This window comes from Clarias gariepinus, chromosome 19 (genome assembly GCF_024256425.1).
Source record: "Clarias gariepinus isolate MV-2021 ecotype Netherlands chromosome 19, CGAR_prim_01v2, whole genome shotgun sequence".
Classification (NCBI taxonomy): Eukaryota; Metazoa; Chordata; class Actinopteri; order Siluriformes; family Clariidae; genus Clarias; species Clarias gariepinus.
The window spans coordinates 22,270,631-22,286,791 of record NC_071118.1 but is presented as its reverse complement, the minus strand read 5'-3'; the positions used below and the strand labels follow the sequence as shown (position 1 = coordinate 22,286,791).

Here is a 16,161-nt window from a genome sequence, read left to right as displayed (position 1 = left end):
CATAACTTAAAACTGTCTTTTTTGGTTTGGTGTGGGCGTTTTTTTTTATGTGAGGTCACAATAGGGAGTCAGTAATCAGGGAAGGAAGCATTAATTGCTTTTATTGGACTGTAAAAACTTAAGATCCATAGGTTCAGTGATGCACCTTACTGAACTCCAACCAGCGAAGGCGCAGAGCGGTACTAAGAGGGAGCATGTAGAGGAGAAGATCTACATGTGTGTGTGTGGAAGTGCCGGATAAAAGCAGACAAAGAGTTCGAGACCCAATAAAAGACAATGCAAAATCAGGGAAGGAAGCATCAGACGTTTTTTAAGGAGGGCTGCAATGGCTTTAGGAGATCAGGAAGATGAGGATGAATGAGACTGACATTCGGCGATAATGCAACCTACTGGATTCCAACCACCGTTACACAACAAAGAAGAAGCAGCTTGTTTAAGCTCTTACTACAAGGAAAAATGGAAAAAGCACAAAAAGCTGTGTTTTTTTACTCAATTTCTTTTTTTTGTATATGGACACTAGTTACCGTCGAAATGTCAAAGATATGACGGAGAAGTGAATTTTGCATAATAGGTGGCCTTTAAGGTGGCCACTTGAATGTTGCGTTATTTGATTCATAATCAGATCAGAAGTCTCTTTGAATGTTCTTTCTGCACATATATTTTTTATACCCAAAGTGTGGCACATTACACCACCAGCAGCCTAAGACATATATATATATATATATATATATATATATATATATATATACAGTGGTGTGAAAAACTATTTGCCCCCTTCCTGATTTCTTATTCTTTTGCATGTTTGTCACACTTAAATGTTTCTGCTCATCAAAAACCGTTAACTATTAGTCAAAGATAACATAATTGAACACAAAATGCAGTTTTTAAATGAAGATTATGTTATTAAGGGAGAAAAAAAACTCCAAATCTACATGGCCCTGTGTGAAAAAGTAATTGCCCCCCTTGTTAAAAAATAACTTAACTGTGGTTTATCACAGTTAAAAGTTCAATTTCTGTAGTCACCCCCAGGCCTGATTACTGCCACACCTGTTTCAATCAAAAAATCACTTAAATAGGAGCTACCTGACACAGAGAAGTAGACCAAAAGCACCTCAAAAGCTAGACATCATGCCAAGATCCAAAGAAATTCAGAAAAAAATGAGAACAAAAGTAATTGAGATCTATCAGGCTGGTAAAGGTTATAAAGCCATTTCCAAAGCCTTGGGACTCCAGCGAACCACAGTGAGAGCCATTATCCACAAATGGCAAAAACATGGAACAGTGGTGAACCTTCCCAGGAGTGGCCGGCCGACCAAAATTACCCCAAGAGCGCAGAGACAACTCATCCGAGAGGCCACAAAAGACCCCAGGACAACATCTAAAGAACTGCAGGCCTCACTTGCCTCAATTAAGGTCAGTGTTCACGACTCCACCAAAAGAAAGAGACTGGGCAAAAACGGCCTGCATGGCAGATTTCCAAGGCGCAAACCACTTAAGCAAAAAGAACATTAAGGCTCGTCTCAATTTTGCTAAAAAACATCTCAATGATTGCCAAGACTTTTGGGAAAATACCTTGTGGACCGACGAGACAAAAGTTGAACTTTTTGGAAGGTGCGTGTCCCGTTACATCTGGCGTAAAAGTAACACAGCATTTCAGAAAAAGAACACCATACCAACAGTAAAATATGGTGGTGGTAGTGTGATGGTCTGGGGTTGTTTTGCTGCTTCAGGACCTGGAAGGCTTGCTGTGATAGATGGAACCATGAATTCTACTGTCTACCAAAAAATCCTGAAGGAGAATGTCCGGCCATCTGTTCGTCAACTCAAGCTGAAGCGATCTTGGGTGCTGCAGCAGGACAATGACCCAAAACACACCAGCAAATCCACCTCTGAATGGCTGAAAAAAAACAAAATGAAGACTTTGGAGTGGCCCAGTCAAAGTCCTGACCTGAATCCTATTGAGATGTTGTGGCATGACCTTAAAAAGGCGGTTCATGCTAGAAAACCCTCAAATAAAGCTGAATTACAACAATTCTGCAAAGATGAGTGGGCCAAAATTCCTCCAGAGCGCTGTAAAAGACTCGTTGCAAGTTATCGCAAACACTTGATTGCAGTTATTGCTGCTAAGGGTGGCCCAATCAGTTATTAGGTTCAGGGGGCAATTACTTTTTCACACAGGGCCATGTAGGTTTGGATTTTTTTTCTCCCTAAATAATAAAAACCATCATTTAAAAACTGCATTTTGTGTTTACTTGTGTTATCTTTGACTAATAGTTAAATGTGTTTGATGATCAGAAACATTTAAGTGTGACAAATATGCAAAAGAATAAGAAATCAGGAAGGGGGCAAATAGTTTTTCGCACCACTGTATATATATATATATATATATATATATATATATATATAATTTGAATTTTGGTGACTCCATGTGAATTGTACCCTCAGTTACCCTCACCCCTCAGCAGGAGTGGCACCCTGTGTGTCTTCTGCTGATGTACTCTCGAACATCTGGTTTAAGGTTCATTGTGTTGTGTGTTCAGAGACGCTCTTCGGCATACCTTGGTATAAAGAGGTTATTTGAGTTACAGTCACATTTCTACCCGGTCGAACCTGTCGTGCCATTATCCCCTGACCTCAGGCATCAACAAGAGATTTTCACCCAGAGAACTGACGCTCACTGAATATTTTCTCTTCTTCAGACCATTCTTTGTAAACTCTACAAATGGTCCTGCTTAAAAATCCCAGTACTGTAGATCCACAGTTTTGTAAATACTCCAGACCAGCGTGTCTGGAACCAACAAACATCCAAGCATCCATTCTGATACTCGGTTTGAACTTTAGCCGATCGTCTTGTCCGTGGCTACATGTCTAATTGCATTGGGTTCCTGCCATTTGATTGGCTGAAGCTTAACATTGCATACTAAAAAAAAATAAATAGAAAGTGATCTTTTTTTGTTCATCTTAATCATCTGTTTCATATGTGATAATAAAATGTGTGTGCATGCTTGTGCCCACGATTTTACTTTTTCTATAATCAGTTAACAGAGGTCTCGGAACTCCCCCAAAGTGTGTGTTAATGCTCCTTCTGAAATACCCATCAGATAGTACTCCACATTATTTCATAACTTAAAACTGTTTTGTTTTTTTGTTTTTTTAGTGGGGTTGGAGGTCACAATATAGAAAAAATGGGCAGTCAGTAATCAGGAAAGGAAACATTTATTGTTTTTTGAAGACAAAAGGACCGGGCACCCCGTTCAAGGTGTACCAACAATGAGTCCCCTAGACTAGGCTCAAAGCTTCCTGTGACCCCTTACAGAATGAGCGGGTGATTGAGTGAGTCAGCGCAGTTAAATGCATGATTCTGATTGGTCGGGAGGTGTTTATTAATGTTCTGTCACAGCACCGCTTTATGTTAATGCCCTCCTTCAAAATGCAATATAGTTTCCATAGTAACCAGTTAAACGAGGGCTTGTACGGCGGACGACACATTATATATGTGTGTAATCTCAGACACAGTGATTTACAGTACATGTTGTACATCTGCTCTCTCCTTCTAGAGAAAGGACCGATGGAAATGCTTCTTCTCCTGTTTATTTTTTTAAGCCGTCACTCCTGGACAGTAAGATAGGTTATTATTTTGAAATGGAAAATTTCAATGCGAGCAGAACAAATAAATGGATTAAAAGGACTTTTTTATTTAGAGTGTAGTCATGTTTTTCTGCTGAATCGGTCTAATTTTAGCCACGAGCTTTCTTTTTGGCTGACGTGAAGCTCTACAGTGTATTGAGCCTTCCAGATCTCCCAGTCTTGGAGGATGGATGATTTTCACAAATTAAATGCACACACACAAACACACACACGCACACACTTAGATTATGCAGCTGCTGTTTATATATATATTTCTCCCACTCTCTCTCTCTCTTTCCACCGCCCATCTCTTTCTCAACTGTCATTTTTCATCTTTTTCATCTTCTGATTTTCTCTCCCTCTTTCCTTCCCTTTGTTTGTTTGTTTGTTGTTTCACCCTCCATCCTTTCATCTCTCACACCTTTATCTATCCGTGCATTGTTTCCCTAATCTCAATAGCTTTCTCTTTTCCTTTGTCTCTTTTCTCTTCGATTCGTTCTCTTCTCTCTTTCTGTGCATCCCCACCTCCATCCTCCCCCTCTCTCTTTCTCTCTCTCTCTCTCTCACACACACACACACACACACACACACATATATACACAGTTTTTCCGCTTCCTACACATTAGGGTCAATGTTCGTTTAGCTCCATGGGTTTGTTTTTTATGAAAGCTGCAGTAGTTAAGATTATCAAAGCAGCAAATTACAAAAAAGCCCACTGTTTCATCCTTTGAATTCATATTTAATTGTCATGGTAAGCACAAATATTAAAATAATTGAATATTCATTAGGCTGTATAACGACTAAATTGATTAATAAACTCCGTTATTTTGCTTTACACTGTATTTGATGCTGTTGCTTGTGCATGTGGTTCAGTGAGTAGAAAATAAAAATGTGACATTATAAATCATACACACAGTCATATCAGTCACATCAACTCCACCAGGTGAATTGAAAATCACTGGTTATCGATCATATTAAACTAGTGGATCCAGGATCACGGGCACCCATGGCTCATCTATGCCTTAGAGGATTAAAAGCCAGCCTGTCCAGTCCAAACTTTTAGGGTTATGGTTGATCGGTGTTTATGATAAATCATTTTATTCTGGGTTTTTTTCCCGTAACAAATGTCACAATATTACCTTGCTTTGTATTAAAATTGCCTAAATTTTTTTTAATCAGTCTTTCTCTTGTCTTTTTATTACTAAACGTCTCTCTCTCTCTCTCTCTCTCTCTCTCTCTCTCTCTCTCTCTCACACACACACACACACACTGTCTCTTTCTCTGTCCTGCTTGCTGCTTTTCTTTATTCTGGACCTCTCTGCATCTTTCTGTCACTCTCACTTCCTTTTTGATACTTTCGTCTTTCCTTATGTCCTCATGTCCCTCTCATCTTGCTGTCGGTCTTATGCACTTAAATAATTTAAACGGCACACTGAAGGAGACAGTTCATGAGTTTGCTAGTGATTTATTTGGCGTGGAATTAGATTACACTCCTCCTCATTTCCACAATAGACCTACGTTGAGCCCTTTCCTGGAAAACAACATTGCGGGAACATTTCAATACCATCTATAATGCAGGCTGCGTGACTTCATTGCACACATACTTCATTCATGCTGAAGCACTGAGGAGTCATGGGATTGAAATATTAGTAAAAAGTAAAATATATATATTTTTTTTTAAGTGTGGTGAATACTGAGATGCTTTTCTTCTCAGCACGGTTTTAAAGAGTGATTATTTCAGTAGCTTTTCTCTCAGTTCACACCAGTCTGGTCTGGTCTGGCCACCAACCTCCATGCCACGGTGAAAGCCACTAAAGGTTAGTTGTGTAGTGGAAACACAAGAGTCATGTAGGGAATTTATACAATGCATGTGGTTTGCAAAGATGTGAACTGAAAGACGTCCAATTAGTTTCGGTTGTGTGAATGTAAATGACTGTTCTGTTCTGCTTTTGCATCAGTGTGTTCCATTGTTGCATTGTCATTTTCTGAGCCTAATTAAAGAAACCTGGTGCATGCAAAAGCAGAGATGTCTTTATAGAAATGAAAATGTTTGTTGCGTGAGCCCCAGGTAAATGACACAATCTTTAAATGATTGCTTAACCAGTTCCGACTAGAGGCAAGAGGCATTCCATAGGTGATGATAATGGACAGTAACAGCACTTGGACGTTCAACTACTGTATATGCATCACTCCGTGTCCTGGGTGTTCTAATAACCGGTAATGACACTAACTGGGTGAAAGTAAGTCAGTACTGGGGGGAGAGCAGCCGCCTGCCAAAACCCATATTCAAAACCAGTCACAGAAGCAGTCTCGGCAAGAAAACACATCTGATATAAACTACATAAACTGCACATAAACTCATTTTGTATGTTTTACATGTCAGCAAAGTGAAAAAGAATGTACATAGAAAGTTATCTAGCTTCTAACACAAGGCTAAATCCTTAATTACTCCCCAACTCCTGATCCTGTGTGTGTGTGTGTAGTTACTGTAGTTGCACCAATCTATGAAGGATTTGTTTTGAAGGAGCAAAATAACTTATTCGAAATAATGAGCACGGCTGTAATGCTCTCGGCACTCAGCGCTCGGGCTACGCCATCGCTACGACAGCATCACAGCACATCACTCCCACTAGTGTTATATGGCTTAATTAAATAAAACGTTATAATTAAAATGTGTATTTTCTCCTGCCTTTCCCTTATGAACATCTCATGAAATTAAGACATTTCTAATGACTTGCAAAACACATTTTCACTTTTGTGCACAGCAGTATATACGGTATATAATGGCCTCAAAGCAGCACTTATTAGAGATTTTATTTTCTGCGACCAGAAAAACAAGGTTTTGAAAATATCTTTTGAGAAATGTTTAGCGTCACAAGTGAGTGTACAACCACTGGCTCAGGTTTATACAGACCTTGACTCTTCTATTTCACGTGCACAGCCGATGTGTGCACTTGAAGTGGTTGGACTTTCCACAGATGTGTCTGCGTGTTTGTGTGCATGAGAGAAAAGCTGAGCGAATCAATGCTCTGCACACAATGAATTAGGATTGAACTCATTTTAAATAATAATAAAATAGAAATAAATATGTGGTAGTAATTGTTGATACAGTGAAATAAAACGTAAACTGAGAGGGAAATGTGCATCATAATGTGGTTATCATTAATTATTAATGATTCATTGATTGTTAACATGTTCGACTATCAGAAAAAGATTGGGCAAAATATACAACCCTGGGGATCCCCTGAGTTGTAGTAAAATTTGATTGTTTCACGGTGTCAACTCCGTGTCATGCAAGAAAGCATTTCACCTTAAGCTGCCAGTAGTGTTTCAGCAGGCACTGAATATAGCTGTTAAACATTTAAAAAAGGCACACAAAACTTTTTTTTGTTACTTTTCCTCAGAATAATGTGTTTCAAATGAGAATTTATTATCTCAGTACAAGTACATAAATAATTTAAAACACAAACTACCTGTGTTCACTTTGCATATACTGTACAGTATATTGCTTAACGCCAGGTCTTGTCTCCTGTTTGGGAACCGTTTTTTTTTTTTTTTTTTTTCGAATGAACTCCACTAGCTATAAGGAAAGTGAAGCGGATAAAACAAAGCCAGTAAAGACAATAAGAAAGAGGTATATGCCTTTATGTGCATTCCTGATGTATTCACAAAATTATTAAATGCAATGGAATTTTCATAGCGTCACAAATTATGCTCATCCCTAAGGCAAATGCAGTAAAAAAAATACATGTTTGAACGATCATTTGGCTTTAACTAAAGTTTGCATCCTGATGTATGGAAAAAAATACAGAAGCAATTTAATATAGGTTGTGAATTAAATCTGGTCTGACTATCAGTATTCTTAAAATCAGATTTATGTCTGGATTCCACTCTAACACTGATTTGAAATTGATAGCTCCAATAAACTTTTATTATCATGGGACTGTAGTGAAGAATGAAACAGCTGTCTACAGCTGTAAATGCTTTTTTGATAGCCCTTCCATATCTGTCTAGGATCCTTATTTTATTACACGTATTACAGTCAATATCCAAAAAAAAGTGGTACAGCAGCTGAAGTAGGATTTGAGGTTTACGGGGACATACAGGGGTTTCTACAAAGGTGTTCGAGTCAAACCGGGACTTTTGATTTGCAGAATGATAGAACATAGTTATGAGATTAATTTAATTTTTTTATTTTTCTTTCTCTCTATTATCACCACAATAATCACTTCTCCCAGCATTTATAAGTTTTCTCAGTATGCTGGAGCCAGGGTCAGACTGCCTGCTTCACATATAAACCACTGGCCTCCCAGGAACTCCCTAATGTATGAGGGATATTGCAATAACTCCCAGACAAGTACTTAAAAAAAAAAAAAGTTCCTGGAAGGCCGGTGACAGAGATGTGAAGTCGGCTGTGATAAGTGAAAAAGCTGGGATAAGTGCATTTCATTAGTGTACAGTAGCAGCGGGGTTACATACAATAGATAAATAAAAAGTTTTACTCTTATAACTGTGTTCTGGTATTCTGCACAATCAAAGGTCCCAGTTTGACTTGAACACCACTTGTACGTGTGTACCCCCCACAACATGGCTTAGTTTTTGACATTTAAGATCCTCTGTGTGTGTGTGTGTGTGTGTGTGTGTGTACTTCTTTTCACAGTCACATTGATCGGGAGGTAAACTCATTCTCGCTTTGAGCCTCCCCTTGAGTCATCTCTCTCTTTCTCTTTCTCTCTCTCTCGTTCTCTCTCCCTCTGCTTTCACTTTTTATGATCCCTTTCATGAGTGTAGATTGAAGTCACTTGCAATCATCAGCAATTCTCTATCGTGCTTCCCTGGGTTTTTAACACCTTCAGGCTTTTCCCAACAATATTTTTCTCCAAAATATGTCTCCTTAGATTATCTGACATCAGCCTTTTTTTAAGGATTGATATGGTCTTATAGTATACTTGTACCTAATTATAATTATCCGTGAATATTGTAATGTTTTTATCTATGCATTTCCAATCAATGTCTAAGTGTCAGTATTGAGAAGGAAAAAGGGTATCATTTTATCATTAGTTTCCCGTTACGCTATTTAAAGACATCAGTTTTTCAAATACACAAGCTGTAGTTGCTGAGTAACTGAGAGCACCCCTCCATACGGCTTAACGATAATAAAATCCTAGTTTAAAGATAGATGGAGATGGATGTAATGTCTGCACCATCATCTGGGAGCTTTTAAAACTCCAGCCTCGACAGCATCAGAAAGCCGGCCTGGATCCTCTGCTTCGAGCCGGCGTGCGCTGCCGGGCCGAGTGCCTGACTCGACAGTCGATTGAGTTCACTTTAGCTGCAATATGGAAAATTAGGGTTGGCAACCGTCCCTAATAATACACATCATCCCGTATTAAAATGTATGCTGCTGTTTATTCTACAGTATATTTTCTTCAGAGTGGAGCAGAAAATTATGTGGGCTTGCTACGAGATGTCATGTCTGCATCATGGTTGTTATGGTTACAGAAACTGAACGGCATGGAACGTTTTCGAAAAGTCTTCCAGTGGTAGTGTACCTGCGAAACACACAAAGGGAAATAGCAAAATATTATTAATATTATTAACAATAATAATAATAATAATAATAAAAGTTGACCTTTAAAATTTATTTTACAACATCAAATGTGACAACCTGTAATTTATTTTTATGGCTAAAGATATGATGCTAAAACTTGAGAAAGAAGATTGGGTGATGGGATGTTAAGGATGTGGTAAGTACATGGACATACATTCTCACATTCTCTCCCTCTCTCTCTCTCTCTCACACACACACACACATACTGTACACACACCCTGGTTTCCACCTTAAGTCTACAAAGGAGAGGTGGATACTGCAAGACAAACCTTTGTGAAATAGGTAGTTTTGATTACTCATATTATGACGTATGTCAGTAAAGCTGGGCTTTGGCTTTATGTTCATTTTTTTTCAGCATTTACTTTAATTTAATTTAATTTAAAACCTTTTTTGGATGTTTCTAAGTTCAGGCTGAAGTGCACTGCATAGGAATATAGAACAGAAGAGACTAAAACCTTTACAGGACATGATTACTTTCAGTTATAAAATCAGATGATCTGCCTTCAAAATCATTGTGAAATCCTCCAAGTGGTGTAATTTAGAAATGCATTGCTGTATTAGTTAAACGCTTTACATACTAGGGTGTGTCAAGGAGAGATTTAGAAATAGCTTTACTAAAAGACTTGACCCCAGGAGTGGTAGGTCATTGTACAGTACCTTTATGTCAAGAATATTTAAGGCAGGTACATTTTATATAAGGTTCAGGGGACTTAGGCAACAACTTGACTGTTGGATTGTTGTCTGCCAAAGCGTCTGTCAAATGTCTTAAATGTAAATGCTATGAATGGCAACAGTTATCGTTTATTGCCTGCAAGTAAGTCAATTCAAAATGTTTGATTTGTGGATGTTTTATTTAGCACCGGCACATAATTTTACCAGTCTGGACACTGTGTACCTTTACATCAGTGATGCATCTTTTTAAAATTAAGAATAAATGCGTACGTCTAACTCTAGACATCTTTAAACAGTCTGATGTTTTAGTTGAAGGTTTTAACAAGCCATGCTGTCTCTTTGCTACTTAGACCAGAGAGGGTAAAATAAAACAAATCTATTCGTGCTTTAACACTAGATGGGATTTATTTGCTCTGTGCCTTTGTAATGTTCCCCCCCCCCCCGATCAACCCCATCCCCCCCCGCCCCCCATCAACTCTACCTTCCGACAGGTTTCACATGAGTAAACTTGTTTCGTAACATTTTTCGATAGAACAGGTGGCTGTATGTATCTGGTTGGGTTGCAAGCTTCCACCGAGAAAACCGTACCATGATCAAGTCCTCTTGACGATGTACAGTATGGAGTGCTCATAGTATGCAGATCACTGAACTTTGGAATCAAGCGTCCTGATATCTGTTCCAGAGATGCACATTTATAAAAATGTATGAAAGAAATTTTATACTGTATATACAAACACATGTGCAGCAGGAAGCCTCAACAGAGGACAGAGTTGTTTTTTATTGAAGTTTTTTTTTTTTTTTTGATGTTGTTTTTTTTTCGTAAAATGTTTGCGTACAGTATGCTAGAATATTTTTCAAGTGCTTTGTTCAATATTCTAAACACTTTGCTGGGTCAACATTCAGCTGTTCACCAGTTGCTAAACCCAAATTTACCCTGATGTACAGTACATTAAAAGTCACATATGTTACTATTATTTAAACAAGTTGACACATGTCTCAGAGCTCCCCTGAAGTATGTGTGTGTTAAAGCCTCCTCAGATAATGCATATTTTCATATCTTAAACTCTCTTTATTTCACTCCTCCTTGACATATGGACTTTCACTGTTTTTATGAAAATCACACCTGGGCCAACACATGCACTATTTCGTCCCACCTCCTAGAACAATTCGAGTATGTGGACTAGCTACTATAAAGGCGTCTTCATGCTAAGCACAGTTTCCTTGTTCTTGGACCAAACCTGATTGTCCCCATCACCACTCCTTAATGGCTCTCAAATGGAACTTAGTGTTCTGTACCCAAGCTCGCTTTTACATCGTCACACGGAAACCTTTTAAAGTTGTGGTTTTTGGTTGTAGTGACACATGACTCTTTCACGTGCAGTATGGATTTATCAATTATGCAGGACAAGATTTATCAATCATGCATGCTTTAGACGATTGTATTAACCCTGGTGCTAGTTGCTAACTGCAACAATTCATGTGTAGACCTCTGCCCAGGCCAGGGATTGATACACTGAGCCATGCCTGACTGCAGGCCAAAGTGATCACACTAGTTAAAAATACTTTTTTTTTTACTTTAAAACTGTGCACAGTAATAGAGAGGAGTCGCGGGTGTGTACTGTATATCAAGATTTTTTTAAACGTCTTAGCCTCTTAGCCAATTAGATTCAAAACGGAATATATCTGTTTGATGAATTGACTTTTCTTTTTTTTTTTTCATTTTTAGTAGTCAAATAATAGAAATGATTTACGAGGAGTCAAAAGAGTTTTTTTGTTGTTGTATATGTACGTGTTAGTGGGTCTGTGTAAGTGTGCGTTACAGAAACAATTGCCTGTGGCTAGTTCAGGTGTCTTGGAAGATGTCAAATAGAACAAAGCTCTAGTACAGAGGTTAAATAGCTGTCGCAAGCTATTTAACACACACACACACACACACACACACACACACGTACACACGCACGGAGCCCTCAGTGGGCCTGTCCTGAGCAGGGGTGTGTCTCCTGCCGTTTAGCTGCCTGTGCGGTCCTACAGCTGCTTTTCAGCCACTGACAGTCAAACAGAAGAAAACACACGGGTAAGTTTTATGAACCTACAGTATCTTATAGATAGAGACCGACATAACTGTGGATTGAATAATGATGATAATTGTGATAATACAGAGCTTGTAGGTTTTAATGCTGAAAGCGTGTTTAAATAGTTGACGGGTACATGGTAATAGTTCACGAGTAGACAAAGGAATGTGATCACACCCATTTTCTACAAGTTGTTGGCTGTTTGACTTCATAACTTTTATCCCTCTGGGGAAAATCTTTAAGCTTCCGAAAGAAAGAAAGTAGATTTAATTGTGGAGTTATGTAATGGTGTTAGTTGCTTCTGACAGTTGATGTTAGTCATGATGTTCTGTCAAACGTAGGTTTATTAATCGAGTAATATGCCTTATTAAGGGACATGTAGCAATCCCTTGTATTCACACAGACACGGCGTACACGAGCAAGAAAAACAGATCAAGAGAATATCTGGCTGTCGCAGCATTAAAATACAGTCAGGAATTCTGTGATTGTGAATGAATAGAGATGGAACTACTGAAGTGCAGCTGAGAAAGTAGAAACCATGTACTTTAGTCAATGTAAAGGCAACAAGGTAACAAAGCGATTCACTGTAATAGTTTTCTATCTTAAGTGTTGTTGTTGAAATTTTCCCCCTTTCAGGAATGAAGAGATGAAATCATGTGATACGGCAGCAAAACGCTCAAGGGTTTCCCTCCTCCTAGCCAGACAGAAAAGAGAGATTGTGTGCGTGTGTGTGTGTGTGTGTGTGTGTGCATGAGTTTTATGATTGACCTATTTAACTGCTAGCACTTGTGTGTGTTTTAGACCAATTATTAGGCCAGCTGTTGTCATAGTGTTCTATCATAGCATTATTTCGCCTTTTAGTAATTAGAGCATTAATAGAGTTTAATCCGTTAAGTCATTTGTAAATAATATAATGATTCTTAGGTGGGGAATTTAGGCCATGTTTCCTCCTTTAACAGAAAACAATACTGTCAGTACTGTACTCAGTACCAGGAGCAGATATTTTTCAGCGTATACAGTTCAAATAATGGCTGTGTTCCATTTTTCTTCAGTATACATCTGATAAAAGTGATTTCTATGCAGGGCTGAGAACGCATATCACTAAACTATAATAGTGTTGCATGTTAGGATTGTAGATGTAGTGAAACATACTTTACCCCGTCTCAACAGGTTACAATACTGAAGTTAATGGTCCATGACTGGATTATTCAAATGCGGTATTCTCGAACACATCATAAAGATTTGCCTTAGATCTATCTTATGCATTGGAGCTTTGTACACACACACATACTCTGAGAACTTAGTTAAGATCTATGAATAGTTCAATTTAAAGGTAATTGAGCTAATTGAGGCATTAAGGCCAGATGGTGAGATGTTTACTTGGTACTATTTTTACAGCTTTGTCAGTGACTAATAAGATGGCGTGTAACCTGAACAGTCTCTCTTATTGTTTGTGTTTTGAGATGTACATGATGCATAGGGATTTTTCTTTTAAGTTGCATCAACGGTTATGACTACGGACAGGCAAATATCAAGTTTTCTTATTATAGGTGTAATTTAACCTGTGGTTCAATCAATTACAATTTATTGCTGTGAATATCCGGTTCTTGAATTTTATTTTAAACAACTACTGAGCAAAAAAACAGTCACCTAGGGAAAGAAATAGTACGGATTCATAAGATTATGTGTTTTTATGATTTTTTTTATGTTCTTTCCGTGACCAGAAATAAAAAAAATCTGTCATTCCAATAATCTGGTAGCAATAGCATAGTTTTTTTTGTTGTTGTTGTTGTTGTTGTTTGATTTGTCATTGACCAATTCTGTGTTGTTGATCTGTGACGTTTGATTTTCGATTGTATTTACTGCCTCTGAGTACACCACTCTCACTGTTGCAGAGTTAACCGGTACAGGAGCGAGCCAGAGTCCAAGAGGAAACTGTCATCATTGTGAATGACATCATTCTCACAAATTATTTTTAAATGTGTAGGCAAATATATTTGGTCGGCCTGCTCAAGGACTGTACACTCTACAAGATCATAGCTTTGCTTGCTAAGTAAAACAGTAAGGAAACATGAATACAAGATGGTTTGTTGAGGTTTTTATAAATATTTTCATCAGTCAGAATAATAGTTCTGTCTGACAATTTCAAACACATCTAGTGCATTAATTGGCATTGTCAACTAATCATCAACCCATATATAATCACAGTAAATGAAAACATCTATAAAAACACACTTTACGTTCCTCCCTTCAGACAGTGTCGTTACAGTGGATACATCCTTAGCGTAGTTGCCTGACAAAGCCTGGCAAAGGTCATAATAGAATGTTCTTGAACTGCAACCCTCCTGATTTGTCTAAATGTCACTCTCATATTGCATTTAAGCAAATGTCAAGCTTAATGAAAAAGAAAAGTCTGAAATTGCTTTTAGATCACCTAAACCATGCATGCATTGGTGCAACTCAGTTCAAACAAATGCGTAGTTAAATCAAATGCAGTGCATCTTATTAAAGATATATCGAAGGATGTGATTCTTTGGCCTTCTCAGAAGCAATCAGTGTCACGTCTCCTAACATTAACCATTTAATCTTTAAATGCCAAAGGATCCCTTAAGTCTGCTGTCTGGTTTTATTGAGTTACCGTTTAAGGTCAGCTGTTATGTCATTGAGTGTGTGCTTCTATGTGTGTGTGTGTGTGTGTGTGTGTAATTAGAGGTGATATTGTCCATGTTCCTCTTATGTGGGTAGGAGCAGCTGGTCAGAGACACATGTCCGAGGCACTTCTAATAACACTCAGTGAACGCGATCAAAACTCTGTAAAATTCTATACATGCCATATGCTAGCTGTAAATTTCCAGTCTTAAGTTCATTTTAACAGACTTAATTTTATGATGTTAGCATAAATCACACACTATTTAAAAGAAGATAAAGATAAATCACTCATGTTTAAAAGAAGGTAGTGCGGTTAATTGTTAAAACGACTTGGATACCTAGACATTGGTATTTTCTTTTTCTTTTCCTCTTTTTAAGAAAGGAAGGTTTTTGTTCTCTCCATCTGGTTGGCATCATTACAAACCCAATGCCCATATTGACCATGTACCAGGTATTGTGTAACTCATTTGCATAATTAACACTAATTAAGTGTAGCCATTGTTTGCATTAGCATTAGCATTTTTGGAGTTAAATTGTTTCTTTTAAGCTTTTGTTTCCTCTCGCCGCTTGGTTCCTGTGTAACATCGATCGCTCACAGCATTGTTAACCTTTCTCCTCCTCCTCAGCCTTCCTCACTACAGATGTCTCCTCAGCTCCTGTAGAGCCTGCCAGAGACCCAACTGTGTGTGTGTGTGTGTGTGTGTGTGTGTGTGTGCTCGCAAGTAAGCGTGAGGAGGAAGAATGCCACAGTATTTCATAAATGGAAAGGTTATAAGGCTTGACATCTGTATTGACGTATATTGATGTGATATTTCTCAGCATCCGTAGCCTTAATCTGTAGATCAAGGACGTTTTAAAGCCCGTTAAAAAAGGCTTAATGCCTTCGGCTATTTCCATACGCAAAAAGGTGTTAACTGAAAATGTCGATATATGGCAGGGGTTAAAATTCGAGATTAAATCTGATCTGCATTCTCTCATCAGACTGATTACTACGGAGCTAGTTTATTTCTATCACATGTCTCTTGTTTTTTAATTACTGACACACACTACCCGTCAAAAGTTTGGACACGCCTTCTACTTCCATAGTCTTTTCTGATTTTTTATTTCTTTGTAATGTACATGGTTAAACACTGCAGAAGGCATCCAAGACATGCAATACCTCTCCTCTGATTAGTTGATATTGGAATGCATCTGCTACTTATCCTCTGTAAAGCCTTCATAGTGGCTCTAATCTAAGGTGCAGTTTAATTGGTGATTTCCAAGGCTAATAAACTCCAAATGAACTTCTCTCCAGCAGAGATATGTTTTGGCGGTGGGAAAGAGACTCTTCCCAGTACTGGATGCAGCTCGCAGTTTAAGTAGACGCACTATGAACATTAATGTCACAGCAATATTGGGCTTGTAATGAATTTTCATTGATCTGGTCTTTTCTGGGGCAGAACAATTGTAGAACATCTTTAATAACAAAAAAAACTCAAGAATTTGGTAAACATGTCTAGCTCATTTAATATTTGGTCAAAAAAAACGCTC

General features: G+C 38.1%; 1 protein-coding gene across 3 annotated transcripts in view; it reads left to right on the top strand.

The window, feature by feature from the left end:
- The window catches only part of rab27b (RAB27B, member RAS oncogene family), a 47,198-nt gene that overhangs the window by 16,141 nt on the left and 14,896 nt on the right, over window positions 1-16,161 (top strand). The window contains exon 1 of one of the 3 annotated variants that reach the window (XM_053478253.1): window positions 11,914-11,984. The exons of the other annotated variants lie outside the window; for them this stretch is intronic. The gene's annotated coding sequence lies outside the window, so the exon portion shown is untranslated. Of the gene's footprint in view, window positions 1-11,913; window positions 11,985-16,161 lie in introns of those variants that run through there. 3 annotated transcript variants of the gene reach the window in all.